The sequence below is a fragment of the Felis catus genome, chromosome A1 (genome assembly GCF_018350175.1).
Source record: "Felis catus isolate Fca126 chromosome A1, F.catus_Fca126_mat1.0, whole genome shotgun sequence".
Lineage (NCBI taxonomy): Eukaryota > Metazoa > Chordata > Mammalia > Carnivora > Felidae > Felis > Felis catus.
In genome coordinates, this window is record NC_058368.1 from 175,828,558 (window position 1) to 175,849,333 (window position 20,776).

At 47.8% G+C, this 20,776-nt stretch overlaps 1 protein-coding gene across 7 annotated transcripts in view; it reads right to left on the minus strand.

Moving 5' to 3' along the window:
- LOC123379527 overlaps positions 1 to 20,776 on the minus strand; it is a 261,601-nt gene that overhangs the window by 33,878 nt on the left and 206,947 nt on the right. Inside the window, exon 1 of one of the 7 annotated variants that reach the window (XR_006584076.1) lies at positions 15,110 to 15,348. The exons of 4 other annotated variants lie outside the window; for them this stretch is intronic. The gene's annotated coding sequence lies outside the window, so the exon portion shown is untranslated. Of the gene's footprint in view, positions 1 to 15,109; positions 15,349 to 20,776 lie in introns of those variants that run through there. 2 more of the 7 variants (XR_006584069.1, XR_006584071.1) reach the window with 2 other exon arrangements.

Consider the following 20,776-nt stretch of genomic DNA (forward strand, 5'->3'; position numbering starts at 1 on the left):
ACTTCTTATGTATATGTGTCTTCTGCCTGTTCAGCATCCTTGAACACCCTAAAACTTTGGAGAATTTCCTCCTTCTGTGTCCCTGACTCCCCAGAGAAGCCAGAAACTTTGTTTTCCAGAACTAGGGTGCAGGCACATGACCAGGCTCACCCATTACATAAGTAGCCAAACTTTAAGAGCCGGCAGCAAGAAGATGAGGCAGGTTCCCATGGAGGCAGGGAGGCAGCAGAGGATCCGGGGTATTTAGGGGCTCACAGAATCGCTCCCTGGAGCTGCCCTGCAGTGGCACAGCCCTGCTCCCCCTCAGAGCCTCTTGGCCTGGTTCCTGGACTGATCCAGAGATGCTGGGAGCCCCCCAGCCCCAATATCCCATAATAAATTCTGTTTCTGCTTAAACTCACTGCAGGTGGCTTCTGGAGTCTACAGAAAGCCCCCCCGCCCAGGCTTCCCCACTGGTGTTGCCTCTTCGGAAGGGAGGCATTTAGCACACTTATATGATGGCAGCATGGGGTGAATTTTACCCTCTCAGACACGGCTGGTTCCAAAACTATTCCAGATACCCCATAGGGAAAATGGACCCCCAACTGGGGAATTTATCTTTTAAAAGGGCTGTTTTGGGTGGCTCAGTTGGTTAAGTGTCCAACTTAGGTCACGATCTCATGGTTTGTGAGTTCGAGCCCCACATCAGGCTCTCTGCTGTCAGCACAGAGCCTGCCTTAGATCCTCTGTCTTTCCCTCTCTCTGCCCCTGCCCTACTCATTCTCTCTCTCCCTCTCTCCCTCTCTCTCTCTCTCTCTCAAAAATAACAAAAGCGTTTAAAAAAGTGCTGTTTTGATCATCTGGAATGAGCTGCGCCCCCCACCCCCACCTTCTACCTCTCTCCCACTCAGATCCATCCTCCAGTGGGTGACCAGAGTGATCTTTCCTGAAAATGATCCAGCTGTCCCACCGCCCTGTGACACCTGTGCTGGGCGTTCCCCCACCCAACCCCACCCGGTCCCTCCTCTCTGCTCCACCCTGTAGAGGGGCATCAGCAGGCCATGGGAGGGCGTGTGAGGAGAGTGGGCACGTGACATTCATGACTCAGTTCCTTCCCCTCCAGGTCACACGGTTGGCCGCACCCCTCTCCCGCAGACTCTTCGCCACAGGGCCGCCCTCTCTGGGTTCTGATCCTCCCCCCCTCCCTGCCTGCCTCCTGGAGATGGTCACACCTTCCTAAAAAGGTGGTCACATAACACCGCCCAGTCCCAGCTAAGCCCCATTCCTGTTAGTCATCCTAAACCCCATCCACCCCTTTGCAAATAGCCCCTCTGAGTGTGGCATCCGTGTCCTGAGAGGCCCCGGTCCACACAACGTCCTTCAGTCCATGTTTAAGTTTCAGGGCAGACCCACCCCCCACCCCCCGGCCCCAGGACAAAGCCAGGCTTCCTAACACAGGGAGATCTGGCCCCTGCCAACCTCTCCGCTCCCATGCCCTCATTGACTGTGCTAGCCTTTTCTGTGCCTCAGGCCCATCCCTCACTGAGGGGCACCCTCACCCCTCTCGCCCACCTCACAGCTGTCTGCTCCAGGAAGCTGTGCCAGGCCCCCGGATGTCCACAGCTGAATCCCCAGACCCCTTGTCACAGTGTATGGCAAAGTCTCTGTACGTGCGGTAAGTTATGGATCTTGAGACCGGAAGATTATCGCCCATTATCCAGGTGAGCCCTAAAAAGCATGACAAGCAACCTTAAAGAGGGAGGCAGAAGGACATTTGGCCACAGGGGAACAGGCCATGTCGTGACAGAGCTGAGATCGAATATGGTCAGCCTCTAGAAGCTGAAAAAGGCAAAGAACGTTTTCTACCCTCAGTGGTTCCAGAAGGGGCCAGCCCTGCCGACACCTTGACCTTGACCAGTGAGACTCATGTCAGACTTTTGGTCTCCAGAACTGAAAGGGAATACATTTATGCTGCTTTAAGCCATTGAGCTTATGGTAATTTGTTAAAGTAGCCAGAGAAAACTAATCAGAAGCCTTTCCCAACCAGAAGCTGGCTTGGTGGCCCCATCTGAGCCACACTGCCACCGGGTCCTAACTAAGGGCACTGCTCGCACTGGGCTGGACCTGCCTGCTTATCTGCCGGTCTTCTCCAGCAGACCCTGGGTAGGGGTGTGCCTTTTCTGTTTCCCTAGGACCTGCAGAGGGTCCAGCAGGAGGGGTGGCATGAATGAAAGGCTCAAGGACAAACTGTCTGCCTGCCATTGTCAATTACCAAACTGAGACGCCATGAGGCAGGGACGCTCACCTACGATCTTCAGAAACGTAACTCCTCCCAGTGACCCATTGGACATCAGCACTGGCTCCCAGGACACCAGTTGTCACTTTTCTACAACAGCTCCAGCGGGACCAAATCAGGGCTGAGACCCAGGTCCTTCAGTGACTAAAGTCCTCAGAGAGCTGAGTTTCACAGCCCACATTCTTGGAGTCCCAGGGAGCATGAAATCTGGGGATAGTATCCCATAAAGCATGGAAAACAAAGCAAAGAACCTGGGAGATGTGCATGACAGCCCTTTCTTTTCTGTCCCCTGCTTCCTTCTGAGATTCAGGGACAGGAGGAGACCGCTCAGCCCCTCCGGGATAGGGGCAGGCAGCCTTCTCTGTGTGCTCAGCTCTCTGTCCCCTGGCACTGAGGGGCAAGGCCACAGCTGCTACGAGGGGTCTAGGTTAAACTCACACAGGTGATCTTGAATCCTCTCCACCCTCCTTCTCTGAACAAGGAAGACCTTACTTCTGCCATCACACTCAACTCCACAGACACCGGTCAACCCTTCCACCGGGGACAGGTTGTGGCCTGCCGGGCTCCCTGACCGAGTCTTCTGGCCTGGCCACCACCACCATGGGCTACGGACGGCCAGGTGCCTGGGACCACAACCCATTCCAAAGCCCTCCACTTAGCTCCCTATGCGCCCATCCCTCCCTCCCTTGTCCCTTCTGCTAGCCTGGAGAGTCTTTGAGGGCAGCCACCAGCAATGTTCTCTTGTATCCCCAGAACCTAGAAAAGGACCTGGCATATAAGTTTGCTTAATGATGAAAGCAGAGCAAGGCAGGAAGTGTGGGCAGTGAGAAGAAGGATGGTGTTTGCTATGGTGGCCTCTCTAGTGGCCACTGCTTTACTCAGAAGAAAGATCTGGATACCCTCGTTCTCCACCCCACAAACCTCATTCGTCCTCTGCCCTCCTGTCTCCCACTCCTCCTTGCTCCCTCACCCAAACCACACTGGACTTCTTGCTGTTCTTTGAAGCTGCAGGAACGCTCCCTGCCTCGGGGCCTTTGCACTGGCTGTTCCCTCTACCTATAATGCTCTTCCCCCAGATGTCCTCATGACTTAAGCCCTTACTTCTTCAAAACTTTGTTCAAATGGCATTTTATGAATTGCCCTATCCTGATTACCCAATTAAAAATTTTTTTAATGTTTATTCTTTTTTTGAGAGAGAGACAGAGTGCGACCAGGGGAGGGACAGAGAGAGAGAGAGAGAGACACATACACAGAATCTGAAGCAGGCTCCAGGCTCCGAGCTGTCAGCACAGAGCCCGACGTGGGGCTCAAACCCACAAACCAAATGATCATGACCTGAGCCGAAGCTGGACGCTCAACTAACTGAGCCACGCGGGCGCGCCCCGATTACCGAATTTTAAACCACAACTCCTCCAGCACCCCCAATCTCCCTTGCCTGCTCAACTCCCCCTTTTAAATAGTTATCATCGACCCTATTATCTCATTGTTTATAGTCTTTCTCCGTGTGGGTGAGAATCTTGTTCAAAGTTGTTTCCTCTGTGCCTAGAGCGATGCCTGTCACAAAGTGGGCCCTCAGCAAAGATTTGTTGGAGAAATGAATACACGTATTGAATGAATTAACAATTAGGGCATGCTTCACTGAATGATGACGGTGAACCGAGTCATGTAGGAAAAGGCAGAGCAATGGGAGTATCTGAGAGAAGAACATTCCAGGCCGAGGGAACAGCCAGTGCAAAAACCCCTGTGCGCCCAAGCAACAGCAAAGAAGCCAGTGTGGCCAGAAGACAGCAAGAACAGGTGGGAAGGGTGGGAAAGAGGAGAGACGCAGGGGAGATGGGAAACCACTGTGGGGTTTAGAGCATGGATGCGACATGATTGGTTTTATAAACATCGTTGTGTCTTCTGGGTAGAAAACAGACTCAAAAGGAGGCACAGAAGCAGCAGGGAGACTAGTTAGAAAATGTCTGGGATCATCCGGATGGGAGACCTGGGGGGCAGCCGTGGAGGTGGCGAGAAGGGGTTGGAATTGGAACTGAAGGAAGAACCGAGTAGATTTTCTCTTGGACTGGATGGGGAGTAGGAGAGAGAAGAGACACATCAGAGACAACTTCAGGCTTCATCCCGAGCAACCAGAAAGACGGAGATGTCACCTACCAAGATGAGGACAAATGGGATCCAGATGGGGCCAAGGAATCAGGAGTTCCATCTGGGCATTTTAAACATGAGGTGCCCACTGGAAATCTAAGAGGAAATGTCAAGTAAGCAGTTGGATATGGGAGCCTCGAATTCACTGGAGACCGCGGGCTAGCTGTACAAATTTGGGAGTCCCCAGAACTCAGGAGGTTATGCACTCACCTGCACGGGGGTGCAGGTAGAGAGGAGAGGGGTCCAGGACTGAGTCCTGGGCCCCAGCGCTGAGAGTGGAGGACCCGGTAAGAGCAGAGGGGAGGGGGGGAGAACCGGGAAGGCAAGGTGTCCGGGAAGCCAGATGGAGGCCGTCTCAAGGAGGAGGGCGCCTGGGCTGTTCACATGCTGCTGAAGGATCCAGGGAGATGGGGCAGCACTTGGAATAACTCCGGAGGACAAGCCTTTCCTTTCACCTTCTCCTGCCTTCTTAGTGAGCCTGGGGGACCTGAGGTCACAGAACGGGACTAGAGTTCCAGCCGCAACACCAAAGGCACTGTCCCCGTCAGGTTGAAACTGTTTCTTCGGGCATAAAATAGAACTCGAGAGTTCTACTTTGGAGGGCTTGGGGAAGACTGAAAAGAGCTCTCAAGGCATATGGATAAGGGAGAAATGGGATTTTATCGAGGAAAATGAAAGATAGATCCCTAAGGGATATGCACCGTACAGGGGGGTGAGGTATCTCTGGCCAAGGGAGAGAGTGAGGAAAGACATTCGTATTTTCATGTTTTCTAATAGGGATGGGATCGCCAAAAAATGTTATGAGGGACGTTACCGCAACAATGGTGAATCTGAATACCGTCTGCAGATGACGCAGTATTGCCTCCGTGTTAATGTTCCTGATTCTGACGAGTGAACTAGGCAGTGGAGAGAACGACCGCGTTCTTAGGAAATACCCACCAAACTATTCCCGGGTGAAGGCGTATCATGTCTACAATGTTCTCCCAAAAGGCTCGGATTATAAAAATAATACTTTGTATTTAGAGAAATGACAAAGCAAATGTGGCAAAAATACTAACAACCGATCAGGCGGACAAAAGGTGTTTGGAAAGTCTGCACTATTCCTGCAACTTTTCAGCATTATTTCAAAAGGAGAGTTTTCTAAAAGACCTTGAAAATGTTTGCTCTTCCATATTGTTTGAATCTTACTCAATAAGAATACATTTACACGTTACTAGAGTGTTCAGTGCTTTTAACGATTAAATAGACACAGTAAGTAACACCTCTTGTGAACTGTAAATCTTCAATTGTTAAGTATCAATTATTATGTTGTTCTGTTTATTACTAATATGGCTATTATACTTACTGTAATATATTATTAATACATTATTAATTTATATTATTATTATTGACATTGCTAACATTTCGAGTTGTTCTCGAATTTCAGGGAGCTGGCTGCCTTCGGGTGTCCCCCGTCTCCCCAACCCAGGTCATTTTCCGCTTTCCTACCTGGACCTGGCCCCAGAAGTTCACGCCCCCAGCCCACAGGCTTTCGGCAGTGCCCCCTCTGTCCACCAGGGGGCGCTCGCAACACCTTCTTGTCGACACCCGCTGGCACCGCAGAGCCTGAAAAGCAGGCGCTGAACCACAGGACCGCAGGACCTCCGCCACTGTAGGACGAAGGGAACCTGCCAACCCCCGTCCAGAAGCTCTGGGATCTCTGACATCCAGCTCAATTCCCTGCGCCCTTCTTTTATTCCCCTGCATAGCTGGCTGGCTATTGGCCCGAGGGTGACATTGAAATGCATAAAATTCAGTAATTAATCCGGGAGGCTGATACGGGGAAACACAACCAAATCAGCCAACCTTCTACACTGACATTGAAGAGGGCTACACAGAAGTGGCAACGGAGCGGCCCCTGGACCACATCTGGCCCCCAGATAGATGTCTTCTGTTCAGCCTTCTTCGTGGTGTCTGAAAACCGGAATTGAGGGTCAGTTTTTAAATTGGGAGATTTCACATAAAATCCAGATTGCTGTTTTTGCTTATAATATGGGGTGACAGGAGCCCACGTCATCACATGGCAACATCTCTGGCGCTGTGGTTTCCCCCTTTGGACTGGACATACACCCCATCTCACCATAGTTCCCACCAAGCCCTACTGCCTCACCTTGGAACCACCTCACTGCCTGTCACCTCTCACGCCTGCTATGTCACCTGCCTGGCGCTTGTAGGGACTGGATTTGCCACTCGAACCAAAGGCAAGCCTAGATTAGTCAGATACCCTGAGAACAGGCCAGTTCCCATCAGTCACAGTTTCTGGTCAACCGCCATTTAAGAAAAACCCTTGAGGTTGCAAGGATTTCAGGGAACAGATTTTTTTTTTTTTAATTATATAATATGTTGCCATGCTCTGTGTCATCATTACAACCACTGTGAAAACACAAAAGCAGGCAGTTGAGCTCAGGCCTGGGTGACCTTGAACAGTCACTTAATCTTTCCCTGCCTTAGTTTCCTTGTCTATAAAATGGGGATATTAATAGCCGTGTAGACTACTTTGGGAATGCGGGAGACAGCCCGTGTCAAAGCACTTAGTGCCTGGCGCAGAGGAAAAGTCAAATAACTGTTAGCAATTATGATTATTAATCATTACACAGGGCAGCTGAACCCAGGGAAAAATGAGGCCAGTGGTTCCCAACTTGAGTGCATATCAAGGTCACCTGGAGGTCATGTTGCACCCAGATGGCTGGGCCCCACCCCTACAGCCACAGTTTTGTGATTCAGTGGGTCTGGGCTGGGGCCTGAGACTGTGCATGTTTTAGTGAGTTCACATGTGAAAACGCTCTGAAAACTGCTGCTCAACTCACTTAAAGGCAAACTGACCAGTTTGAAACACGTGCCTCCACATTTGCCTACTTCTGGTTGAAAGAGTCCTGGTAAGTAGTAAAAGTACTAACATATATAAAGTGCTTTAGTGCCTAGCAAAAACAATGCTCAGTAAGTTAGAATTATTCATAATTAAATAGAGAATTACCAGGAGAATCTACAACTAAAAAGAAAGACATAGGGGAGAAGGGAACCTTGGGCATTTGGGCCAGAGGCTTTGTGAGGGCATCCTGTTTTAATCCCCTCATCAAGACTATGAAGAAGGAACATGTGGCCTTGCTGTTCCCAATCTTCCTGTAAAATCCCAGAAATTACTCCAAGTCTTTGGAGTAGGTCAAGGATGCTCCTTAAAAAGGGAACAGCCAGATGGAGTATCCCTTTGCCCTTCCTTCCGTCCTCCTTTCTGGACTACATAAGAGATAGCTGGGGCTCCAACAGCCTCCTTGGGCCATGAGGCAAACTAAGGACGAAAGCAAAGGCTAAGGCTGGGGAAGCGAAAATCGGGATGGAACCTGGCAACCCAGTGACCATGAAACAACCACACCAGCCCTGGACCAACTACGTGTAGAGCAGTTTTCAATGAGAGAACAGTCAGCATTACTGTGCCCACTCGACTGTCCTTCTTCAGCATGCTGCTTTCATAGCGGCTGAACTTAATCTTAACTGAGAGACCGTCTCTCCCTGGGCTGACTTCTGGCTGAGATGCGTCTTCCCCTCTCCATGTAGAACTGACACCCAGTAAACTGCTTCGGCCCACTCTGTGGGCCAGAATGCTCTGTTTCTTGAGTTCTTGTTCAACTTCAGGTGATTCAGACAACTGTTTATAAGACACAAGTGTATTCTTCCTGGGTGTCTCTTGGATAAAAATGTCTTTCAGATGACCTCCCCCTGGTTCGCTTCTGGATACGGTACTCAGGCTGGGCTGATCTTTGGCCAGTATATAAAGGTACACTTGAATTGGCTGATAACTTTTATTGATTATTTATTTATTTATTTTTAAGTAGGCCCCCTGCCCATTGTGGGGCTTGAACTCACAACCCTGAGATCAAAGAGTTGCATGCTCCACCGACTGAGCCAGCCAGCCACCCCCTGGCTGATAAATTTTAAACATCACCATGCAGGTGGTAAACCTGCTTCAAGTCCCATCCGTGCCTAGTCTGTCCCCGACTGCTCCCTGTAACCCTCAGACTCACATAACCCAGCAACTGAAGGCTTAACACCCAGGGAGGTGAGGGCCTAAAGACTTTGCTCTAACTCACCTGCCCAGTGTTGGTTCAGACTGGCGATGCCCACGAGTCACCCCTGCAACCAAGTTAGTGTGGGAGGGGCCACACGCACTCCTCCACACGCCATCCTGGCATGGGAAGGAAGGAGCCCCGGCCTGGGTACTGGCTGGGAGCCATGTTCCTTCCCATCTGGTCACTGGTAGTCTGCTGACGTGATACTCCCACCTGTGACCTGTGAACTCATGGCTTGCTCTTTGGACTCAGAAATATCCCAGGGAGCACCAGCCATCCCCCCCTCACTGTATCGGCCCCCCTGGACATTCAGTGGATGCAGACCCCCAAAGAGTCTCACTTTGTACCCCATTTGGCCCACTGGCATGGCAGACCCCCTACCTCGCATGCTTGGCTTTCAGCATCCATGCCACGTGGGTACAGAACATGGCCAAGAAAGTGCCACCAGCTAGCATCCCTGCTGCTCCCGAGCGTACAGCTCAATATGGGACTGCATCCCGGGTTGCTTTAGAGCAACCCCATCCAAGGTCCACTCCTCATCCTTGTTTCTGGAATCTTCCTATAGAAGAGAGAATCTTCCTCCCATGTCCTCCTGGGTGTGAGTCAATAAACCTCTCAATCCCTGTGATTTGCCCAGGTAGAGAATTCCCCCATTTCTTGGTGTTACCCCTTCTGTTTGGACCTCTGGTTCTCAAGGGGGGATATCTGGAAGCATTTTGGAAATCCGTGAAATATTTTTAGCTGTTCCAATGATTGGCAGTGGCCTTTGGTAGGGTTTAATTTTTTTTTTCAATATTTACTGTAAACTGAGCTATGGCATGTGTGCAGAAGACCACACATATCGAAGTACACACTCAATGCATAGTCACAAAGCGAACATATCCACGTAACCAGCAGCCAGACCAAAATCAGATTATCAGGACCCTCAAAGCTTCCTTGGACCCCCTTGCAGTCACCACGACCCACCACTGATAACCACCATCCTGACCTCTAACACGAGGAATCTACCTGCCCTTTTCTAGAACCTCCTGGAAACGGCTTCATGCCATGTGTCAGTCTTTTGTGTCTGGCTCCTTCCACTCACCATGTCTGTGAGATTCCCGCATTTGCCGCATATCGTTCTTGATGAGCACACGGGGTGTTTCGAGTTTGCAGGTATTAGGAACGGTGCCGCCTCGAACATTCCTGCACACATTTTTTGGTTCACCGATGCACCGATTTCTGCCGGACACCTAGGAGTGAAGAGCTGGACCACGGGACAGGTGTATCGCAGCCTCAGTACCCACGGCCAAAGACTCGCCCCGAACTGTTGTGGCAACTTACACTTCCGCCTACACAGTATGAGTGTTCCCTGTTGTCTCATCAACACTTAGTATTGTCTGTTTCTTGGTGGCCATTCTGGAGGGTGTGGTGTGGTATCCCACTGTGGTCACTGGCCATTTGGACATCCTTTTCTGTGAAACGTCTGCTCAAATCTTCTGCCTGGTTTTCTGTTGAATTGTTTGCCTCTTCTTTTACTGATCTGTAGCTCTTCATGCATTCTGTCTAGGGCTTCTCTCATGAGTAGCTAGATTGCAAGTATCTTCTCTCATTCTGTGATGTGTCTTTTCATGTTCCTAAAAGTGCCATTTGATGAAACAGAGTCTTAAGACAGCGAGTTCTCCTCTAGGGTTAATAATTTTTGGTCCCAAGTAATCCTTGCCTACCCCCTTGTTTCCTTCTAGAAGTTTTCTAGTTTCACCTTTCATATTGTGATTTATAATCCCACACACTTTTCTTGAGTGATCCATTAGACATCCGTGGAGCTGAAAAACCTGTTTAGAGTGATCTGAGAACCTAGCTCAGCTCTACACATAAACACAAAATGTGGGGGGTTTTTTTGCACGGTTTAATATACACTGAGTTTCCCAGAATGTAACTCCTGTGTAAATTTAGAGAAGATTTTTATTTTGTTTTGTTTGGAACTTTGCCAAGATTTGAATCATCATTTCAGAAAAAATATGTCACCAACAGCAAAGTTGCTCAAGGTATGTGAGTAACCCGTATAATCCACCCGTGTCTGTCTACATTTCTACATGATCCTATGGCTTAAGTAGACACATATCCTTAGTTGACTATTAATTAACTACTAAAGATGCATGAAGTTGCAACAATCTTCATTTGATTTTTGTCCACATCTTTCAAATCTAAACTTATGTCTTATGGTCTGGAGCACATATCTGACCACTTCAAATATACTTCCCAGTACGGCCATGCCTATGTGTCTAGATGTCAGTACGTATATTATTTTATCGTACATTATTTACTTTTTTTCTCTTTTCTATTGTAACTAGAGCATTATGTTAATTTGGGGGGGAGGAACAATGTGTGTAGACACATTTCATTTCATTTCAGGAGCGCAAAGGGGATTCACATTTCCTATAAGGACAGGGTCACTGGTTCTGACAGGGTAAGAGCCAGTGCGATCGGCTCTGCCCAGTGGACCTCGCTTTCAAATCAAACGGGAACACTCAAGTGTTTTCCTGACCACAGGAGCGGTTTTCTTCTAAAACGGAATTCCTCTTAGGCCAACCAATTTTAAGGTAACAGTAATGGCTTTCTCCTCGCTACATGTGTGAAATAGACAGTCCCGCACCTGCCCCGGAAGAAACGATATGGGAGTGGCCCGATTGCTCAAAGCCCTCCCACCTCCTTCCAGCATCGACCTGCTTTTGAGATCACACATTGGCCTGTTGTGGTTCTTCCCTGGGCTTAGTTTCACAGGTAGAGCGGTCTGAGTTCAAGACCCGGCCCTGCCCCAAACTAGCTGTGTGGCGCTAGGCAGTGTGTTAACCTTCTGTGAGCCCACGGCGTGCGTTCACAAAATGAGTAAGAGGAAACGTACTTGGCATATTTGTGAAAGCAAGAGGTAGTAACTGCTAATGTTTACTGAGTGCTTACTGCAAGCCAGCTTCTGTGCTAAAGGCCTCAGGAGGATAATCTTTCTATCCTCAATCCTGCCACAAGGACGGGGGCCACGTTTATCTCCGTCGTACAGATGAGGAAAGTGGAGGCACACACAGAATAAGGAAATTGTTCTAGGTCACCCAGTTGGAAAATGGCAAAGCTCAGAGTCAAGCCCGGGCGGTCTGACTGGTTCTCACTGAATGATAGCTTGTAGGGAAAGGAGTGCCCAGCACAAAGAAGGACACTCAAAAAATGGCAGCTCTTGGTCATTATCACGTGCCCATTGGTCTTACAGTTCTGAACACCTGCGCTCATTATTACTTTCTTCCTTCCCGCTCCCAAAAGAACCGCGTATCTGCCTTTGGCTCAACTCCGTTTAACGCATGCCTAGTGGCTTTTAAACACGTCCATTTCTAATATTCCAGCTGCCTCAATTTGACAGCATTCGTCAGAAGAACACTGGTAAAAAATGATGTTAATCTCGGGGCGCCTGGGTGGCTCAGTCGGTTGAGCGGCCGACTTCAGCTCAGGTCATGATCTCGCGGTCCGTGAGTTCGAGCCCCGCGTCGGGCTCTGTGCTGACGGCTCAGAGCCTGGAGCCTGTTTCAGATTCTGTGTCTCCCTCTCTCTGACCCTCCCCGTTCATGCTCTGTCTCTGTCTCAAAAATAAATAAACGTTAAAAAAAATTAAAAAAAAATGATGTTAATCTACCTGCAAATGGTATAAGGAAGTCTGTGTTCGCACAGGAATTCGTGCTGCTATTTCCCTAAAAACATCCAATCCCATAAGCAACAAAAAGCACACTATGTCAGAAATATGTCCAAGCCTCAGGCCACTTGTACCCGGAAATACTTGACCCAAGGAAGCACAACTGCCCCCCCGGGTGCTGGTTGTACCAGGATTTGACCTGCATGTGTCTAGATCCTGAGGAATGTGCTCGGACACAGGCCATGGTCAGGTATGGTAAATAAAGTGGCTTCCAGCACAAAATAGACTCCACTTCCCAGCAGGTGTGGCTGCCGAACTCCTCCGTTTCTGAAAATGGTTTTGCGAGCTTGGAGAATTGTAGGGGGCTTTGTGCTGCAGGGTCGTGTCACGGCGGCCGACCGGCCCTTAGAAGTTTTGGATCAAAATGCAAAATGAGTCTCTGCTATCTCCCAGTGGACAGGACACCTCAGGTCTCTCTGGGCTTTTGCTTCCTTGCCCATCAGTGGACGAGGTTTGACTAAGAGAAGCCCTAAAGCTTCCCCAGGCCGGGCCGGGAGCTGAGGAGTCAACACCTGCCACGAGTTTAGACCTGGTGCTACCAGATCATAGTGTGAACAAGTGAGGACTCAATTCCTTCCTAGCCGTGTGACGTAGGCCCATCACTGCACCTCTGTGAGCCTCAGTTTCCTCCTTAGATAAAATCAAGAATAAACAATATTGATCTCCCTGGACTGTTAGGGAGGTAACATGTAAACAGCCTAAACATAAAATAGATGCTCAACAAATGTGGGTTTCTTGCCCTCACACATGGGCCCACTTTCTCTTACCACCACATTCCCTGATCGAGGCACCAGACCTCCCTATGCGGTCAGTCCACTTCACCCATGCCCCACCCAGCCCTTCTGTCTTTCCCCGGGGGGGGGGGGTCGAGACGCTCAAGTCTTCTGCCCCAACTAGCATCTACTCCTAGACCAACTGTCACCATGAAACGACCTGATAAATTGATACATTTACTCCAGTCACCTGCCCCAAACCTCTGCATTAGGAATTCTAGTGTCAGAGTTCCAGTGCATAGAACAGAGAGGAATCAGTAATTTAAATGTGGCAACATTTGATGATAAGTTGCATTCCTTGAGGATGCTAGGAAGAGAGGCCCTTGGAATGGTTTCTCTTTTCAGTGTATGTTACGTCTGTGAGTAGCGCCCCCCCCCCCCCCCGCCCCTTGTGACTTACTCCAGGTTCCATGATCTCTGTTTCCTCCTGGCAAAATAACCCACTTTATTAGAACCAGCTCAGGAGTTCTACCAGCAGGTAAAGCCTTAGAGATGGGCTTCTTGTTTGCTTTCTCCAGCCAGCCACCCCAAATTCTTGGAAGTGGGTGGAGCATAAATGAAAAGTTGGTAAATAAAATTCTTTCTTTGGTCTAGTATGGACAGGCCTTGGCCTCTTCAGGCTACTTCATGGCTCCCAAACTGTAATTATTGGTTGCTTTTTAAAGTGTCCCTCTGAACTGAGAGTCTTTAGTTGTTCTAAATTCATTTGGGATCCTTCTGGACCCAGGAATTAAAGGTGACTCTTCATTCCTGTAAGTCAGAGACTGTCTCGTCTAAAGAAACATTCCAGGGCTGCAGGCATGTTGTGTGGTGAGATGGGCCAATTAAAGCTATATCCCAGCGTCCTCCAAGTAGGAGTTCAAATGGCCTTGAGAAGCAAGAAGCTTCCTTGTGAGTCTGCTCTCCGGCCAGGAGGACCCTTCCTGTAGCCCTGATCCCCGGGATCCCAGAGTAATGGAAAGTAAGATTAGAAGCCATCAGGCCAGAAGAATCGTAGGTGGTTTTACTGGCCACAAAGTCTCCCTAATATCATGGGATTGGGTAACGCCCTGAACGATTCCTGGCTTCTGAAAGAGGATGAGGCCATTCCTGAAGATTCTATGCACTACTCTATCACAGGGGACTGCCAAGCTCCCTTCCACCAATCCCACCTCCCTCCCAACACAGCACCTTATGGTGGATTGGGGCAGGGGGCGCTTCTGGGGGTCTGATCAGGAGACACTACAACGTGTGCCTTTTAGGACCAGTGGTGATAACAACAAATGACACTGACTGAACACTTTGTATGCATTGCTCATTTCAACCTTTCAATGACCCTATGGACAACCTAGCATCTCTCCACATGTGGCCACTATCCACATTTTACGAAAAGGGGAACTGAGGTCAAGAGGGCAAATGAGTTCCTCAAGGTTAATAAGTAACAGAGGCTCAAACCCAGCTCTGACGGGCCCCACCAGCCTCGCTTTTAGCAACTCCAAGAATCTGCTGCCTGCCTTACACCTGAGCCCAAGAGCTCGCTATTCACTGTTCTCCCCAAGCCCCATCAGGTTCCTGCTGCCCACACCAAACCCTGAAGATCTAAATGTGCACCCCAGAGGAGGAGGGGGACACAGGGAGCACGGTGGGTAGAACAAGCTTGGGGCCAGATGGCTCAGGTTTGAACCCAGCTCCAACATTTACTCACAATATGGCCATGGGCAAGGTACTTAACCTTTCTATGCCCTTGTTTTCTCCTCCACACACAAAAAGAAGAATCCCTGATCAGGCTGCAGTTGAGATGGGTTGCATGCTACCTGTACAGCACACAGAGGGCGTCTGGCACCCCAGAAAGCTCCATGAACCCTGGGCGCTTCTCCAGGGAGAAGCCTGCTCAGCATCTCCACCTCGACATGTAACAAGCCCCTCAAATTTGGCATAGCCCAAGCCGAGCCCCTCACCTTCCCTCCTCGGGCCGCTCGGCCCTCACTCTGGCCTGCACTAACACCTGGCCACTTTGTCTTTCTCGAAGCTGAGGTCAAAATTTTCAGCGTCATCCTGGGCTCCTCGCATTCCCTGGGTGCCTCACATTTAACATGCCTGCAAGTCCTCGGAGCCTTACCTTTAAAATACACCCGGCATGGAGTCCTGCACCATCACCTCCACTGCTCCCTGGTCCGGGTCAACACCTTCTTCCCCCCCCAACGTGCATCCGGCAGCCTCCTCACTTCTCCGTCACTGGGAGAAGAGGGTGGTCTTCTCCCACCGTAGCCAGAGCAATTCGGGATGTGTCAGGTAATTCCAATCCAGACTCCCATGGTGGCTTTTCCACCTCACCTGGAGATAATGTCAGCGCCTAATTATGGGCCCACCAAGCCAGTCCCCTCCCACCCTCCCCCTCCCTCTTCTTCTCCAGCCCCACTGGTCTCCTGCTTCCCCTCCTAGAGCCCTTGGCTCTGCTGTTTTCTTTCCTGAAAACTCTCCCCCAGACATCCGCATGCCTTTCTCCTCTACTCCTGTGGTCTCTGCTCACACACCACCTCATCAACGCATGTTTTCCTGCCCACCCCAAATAACACAAGTCCCAAGTCGTCTTCAGGCTCCATGCGTCACGGACCAATAAATCACCCAACCTCCCCCACCTCAACCCTGCTTTCTTTATCTCCTCTCAGTATCAGCTCTGGATAAGCTGTCCTCGGATCAGGTGCAGGAGAGGTAGAAAGTGGTAAAGTGCTTGGGAAAAGTGTTTGATGGAAATAGGATTCCCCTGGTTGACAGGAAGATACCATTATATAAATAAATACATTTCATGTGTTTTGCTGGATAGCACATGATTGGTCCAAAAATGCTGTCTTGGATCAAGTAGTGGTGAAGAAGTTTCCTTCAGAACATGCTTGAGATGTGGGACCTTGAGACCACGCTTGAGAACACGCTTCAGCTCCCTTCGAAAGTAACACCCAAAACAAGGTGGGAAGTGCAAACTCGGGCCTTCTGAGTAAAGAGGTCAGATTGCACCTGGTATCTCATTGCAGTCCCTCATGAAGGGACTAAAACTATCAGGATGGGATTTTTTTTTAAGACATAAAAGTGCAAGGGAAAATGAGAGAGGTGAAAATAACGAAACTTTGGGATCCAGAAAGTTTATGGATAAGTATTATTTGACTAAGCAGCTCTGACAGAACTGAATTCCAAGCTCCTAGCAAGAAAATCTGTGAGCCGAGTGGACATATACAAGAAAATACTCAGAAAAACTTAGGAATCTGTGATACAGTGTACTTCTGGAACTGAGCGCAAAGCTGTGGGAGGGAGGGTGTAAAATAATGGCGACTGCTTGGAATCCGTTTATTAGTAGTAGATGCCGGACATCCTCCTCATTCCACATTGCTGGGTACCTGCCCCTTCCTCACTCTGGCAGAAGACTGATCATCTGCCTTCCAAGAAGGATAAAATATAGAGACTCTGGACTATGTGACATCAGACCCAGTTGATGGGCTATTGTTCAGTAACTATGGACGTGGCCTTCTCCCATCTCTCTTCCCATACTGAGCTTCCAGAATGCTGGAATCCAGACTTTTGCCCTCTGGAGAGGAGATTAGAAGAAAATTCTCTCCTGTGTCTGACAAACTCAGGTAGAAAGACCTAAAGATATTGAAACAGGAGCTCCCCAGCAATTAGCACAGCATAGCACTCCACAATAAAGTTCATAGTCAAGAAACTCCACTCATTCAGACAGCCATTTATTAAAAACAACAACAACAACAACAACAACAACAACAAAATATCTGAGGAAAGCCTCTATGAGACAAGTCACGAAACAAAACAAACAAATAAAAATGACTTGGAGAAAACAGAAATTTTGCAAGGAGAGGAAAAATGGCTCCAAACTATCATTGATCACCTTGTAAGATAAGAAAAGACACCATATCAATGAAACAAGAACAGAATGCTATAAAAAAAAAACACTTAGAAACAAAAAAATATTTTTTGAAAATTAACACTGTGAAAATATAAGTTAAAAACTTTGTAAAAGATTTAAAAATAAAATTGAGAAAGAGTTTCAGAAAGGAAGTCAGAAAGACAAAGAGAAAACAGGGAAGAAAAGAGAAAATAATTAGAAGACCAGTCCAAGAAGTCTTACATGCAAATAAGAAAAGTACCACAAAGAAAGAGCAGTGAAAACTGAGGGGATAGTCATCAGCAAAATAATGAAAGAATATTTTGAAACTTGAAGAACAAAAATCTCCAGATTCAAAGGGGACTTTAAGTTCTCAGCATAATGAGAATAAATATACTCACACTAAACCAGGGTGCATTGTTATGAAATTTCCAGAACACTCAGAACAAAGATAACATCCCACCAAGCTTCTGAAGGGTAGGAAAAACAGGCCACATGCAATAGATCAGAAATTAGAATAAATTAAGAATTTTTAACAGCTATGGGGAGAAAAATAAACAAAAGACAATGGGGCAGTGATTTCAAAATTCTAAAAGAAAAGTATTTCCAGCCTAGAATTCTATATCTAGCCCAATTATCACTCCTGTATAAGAACAGAATAAAAATAATTCAGATATGCAAATTCTCAAAAAATTTAACTGCTGCATGCTTTTCCCAAAAAGCCACTAGTATATTCTATCAAATGAATGAGTAAACTAAGAAAAAACAAAAGATATGGCTTATGTATTAGTTGCCTAGGGCTGCCATAACAATGCACTACAAACTATGTGGTCTAAATCAACAGAAATTTATCAGTCCTAGAGGCTAGAAATCAAAATCATGGTGTCAGCAGGGCCATGCCTTCTCTGAAACCTTGAAGGGGCTCTTCCTTGCTTTTTCCAGCTTCTGGTGGGCCCAGCCTTTCTTTGGCTTCTGGCAGAAGGATTCCAATCTCTGTCTCTGTCTCCACATGGCTGTCTTGCCTCTGTGCATATCTATATATCTCTTCTCCTCTTTCTATAGGGACATTAGTCATATAGGGTTAAGGGCCCACCCTACTCCAATATGACCTCATCTTAACTAATTACCTCTACAATGAGCCTATTTCCAAATAATGTTACATTCTAAGGTTCCGGGAAAGACACAAATTAGTAGGAAGGGGGTGGTGAAGATGACAATATTTAACCCAGTACTACAGAAACCAAAGGTGAGGGGAATTCTCTGGATAATGGCAAAAGACAAGCCCAGGCTGACAGCTCTATACCACAGTAGAGGGCAACCAGCCCACACCGGGAAAAATGAAATGTAAAAAATGGATTTTTTTTTCAGAAAGGTGAAATTGAGATTTAGGAGTTAAATTAATGATAAATACATAGAAAATTGAACAATCAAATAATAGTGACAATAAAAAGGCAATTGTTAATTCCAGGTAAAACAAAAGATTAGTTCATAGCCATGGCTCCGTAAGGCATATATAAACATATATAAGAAACAATGAATGTTTATCAAGCCAAAATTACAATATAAATATATGGGAAGGGTGGAGGGGTGGGAAGTGGTGGAAATGGAATGAGGAAAAGAGTGATAAGTCCTTATCATCCACAGTTAATGGATAAGACCCAAGACTGAAAAAGCCAGAGTTAGCAATTCAAGTATATAAAGAGATAGAGAGTAAATATTAAAAGAGCTGAAAACTGAATCCCCAGAAAGGGGAAATGGAGGGGAGGGGAACTAAGCAATGTTATTGGCATCTTAACAGACCTTGTAGAACTAGTCAAACTGTGCATACGTATAACCTCAACTAGAAAAAAGTCAAAACAAGAGAGAAAGGCACAAATCGATCCAATCATCAACAGCCTGGTGCATTGCACACTAAACCACAAGCACATTTTATAGTTAACATGTCTTATAATGAAACTCTAGAGTCAGCTTAACACAGGAGTTCTCAACTAAGGGCACTTTTGCTCCCCGCAACCCCCACTCAGGGGACATTTAACAATGTCTAGGTGGGGGCGCCTGTGTGGCTCAGTCAGCTAAGTATCCAACTCTTGCTTTCAGCTCAGGTCATGATCTCACAGTCATGAGATCGAGCCCTGTGTCAGGCTCCGCACTTGCATTAGAGCCTGCTTGATATTCTCTCTCTACCTCTTCTTCTGCCCCTCCCCTGATTGCACTGCTTCTCTTTCTCTCTGTCTCTTTCAACAACAACAACAACAACAACAACAACAACAACAACAACAACAAAATGTCTGGATATATCTTTGATTGTCAGAACTCAGGGGATGGGGTGCATCTAGTAGGTAAAGACCAGGAATGCTGCTAAACTCCCTGCAATGCACAGACCGTCGAATGACAACAAAGGATTTGTTCAACAACTACCAAGAACTATGTGGCCCAAAATGTCACTAGTGCCAAGATTGAGAAACCCTTGCTCAACAGATGATTGGAAAGAGAAAGCCCTGTGAGGAAGTTCGGGAAAACCTGGTTCCTTTACACTCATACAGCACTCTGACACCAGATGTGTGGGTTTTTTCCCACACCAACTAATTCCCCAATTCTCTGTGGATATCAACTGGGTGTCTTGCAATTCAATTCAATTCTGACACTATCTACCTGCAGTTAGTGTTGGATCCCATAGGTTAAGTGCTCAGTCCCACAAGACTGTCCCTCTACTTCAGGTACCAATCACAAATCTCAGGTTTCCTGTACTTCTGTTCAACTGGCTATAAATCAGAGGCCCCCCTCCACGACCCCATCCTCAGGTTCAATAATTTGCTAGAATGGCTCACAGAACTCAAGAAGTCACTTTATTTATGTTTATCAGCTTACTAGATGACATGAAAGTGATGTATAGGGCAAGGCTGAGGGGTGGTATGGGAAGTCTCCATACACTCTCCAGGTGCACCACCCTCCTGGCACCCCCAAATGCTCGCCATCCAAGAAGCTCTGACCTTTATCCTTTTAGGTTTCTATGGAGGCTTCATTATGTAGGCATGACTAATTAAATCGCTAGCCATTGGTGATTAGTCCAACCTCTAGTCCCTCTCTCCCCCCAGGAGGCAGGGGGATGGGGCTGAAAGTTCCAACCCTCTAATCCTCTGATTGGTCTCCGCCATTCTTAGGGCCTTTCCAAAAGTCACCACGTTAACATAAACTCTGGTGTGGTTGAAAGGGGCTTGTTTTGAATAACAAAGGACACTCTCTTCATCTTAAGCTCTCTCTTCACTTAGGAAATTCCAAGGATTTTGAAGAGCTCTGTGCCAGGAACAGGGGTGAAGCCCAAATATCTATTTCTCATTATAAATCACCATATCATAGGAAGTTGTTGAGATCCTCTAGGGAAGAAATCACAAAAGGCTGAAGTAAGAGACATCTAAGGTTGACTGCACAGAACTGAAACCGGACATGGTTGGTGACAGTGGAGACGAGGGCCTTTTCCCATTGCCAGGTTGCGAGGACGCTCAAGCAACCCGTGGAGAGGTCCGTGTAGGGAAGAACTGAGTCCTCCTACCAACAGCCAAGTGACTGAGCTGACCTGGAAATGGGACCCAAACCCCAGGCCAGCCTTCTGGTGCCTGAAACCCAGGCTGACAGCTGCCTGCAGCCTCACATGCTACACTGAATGAGAACCACCCAGATGCTCCAGAATCCCCGAAACAGAAACTGTGAGATAATTCACGCTTCTTGTTTCAAACTGCTAAGTGTTGGTATAATTTGTTATGCAGCAAAGGATGACTAATACAGATGGGCAGTGAGCAAGAGATGAAAACAGGAATGGCAAAGCAAAAGCAAAACCAAAGGGGCCAGATGGTCGTGGGGAGGGCAGGGCTAAGATAAAAAATTCAAAGAACGGCC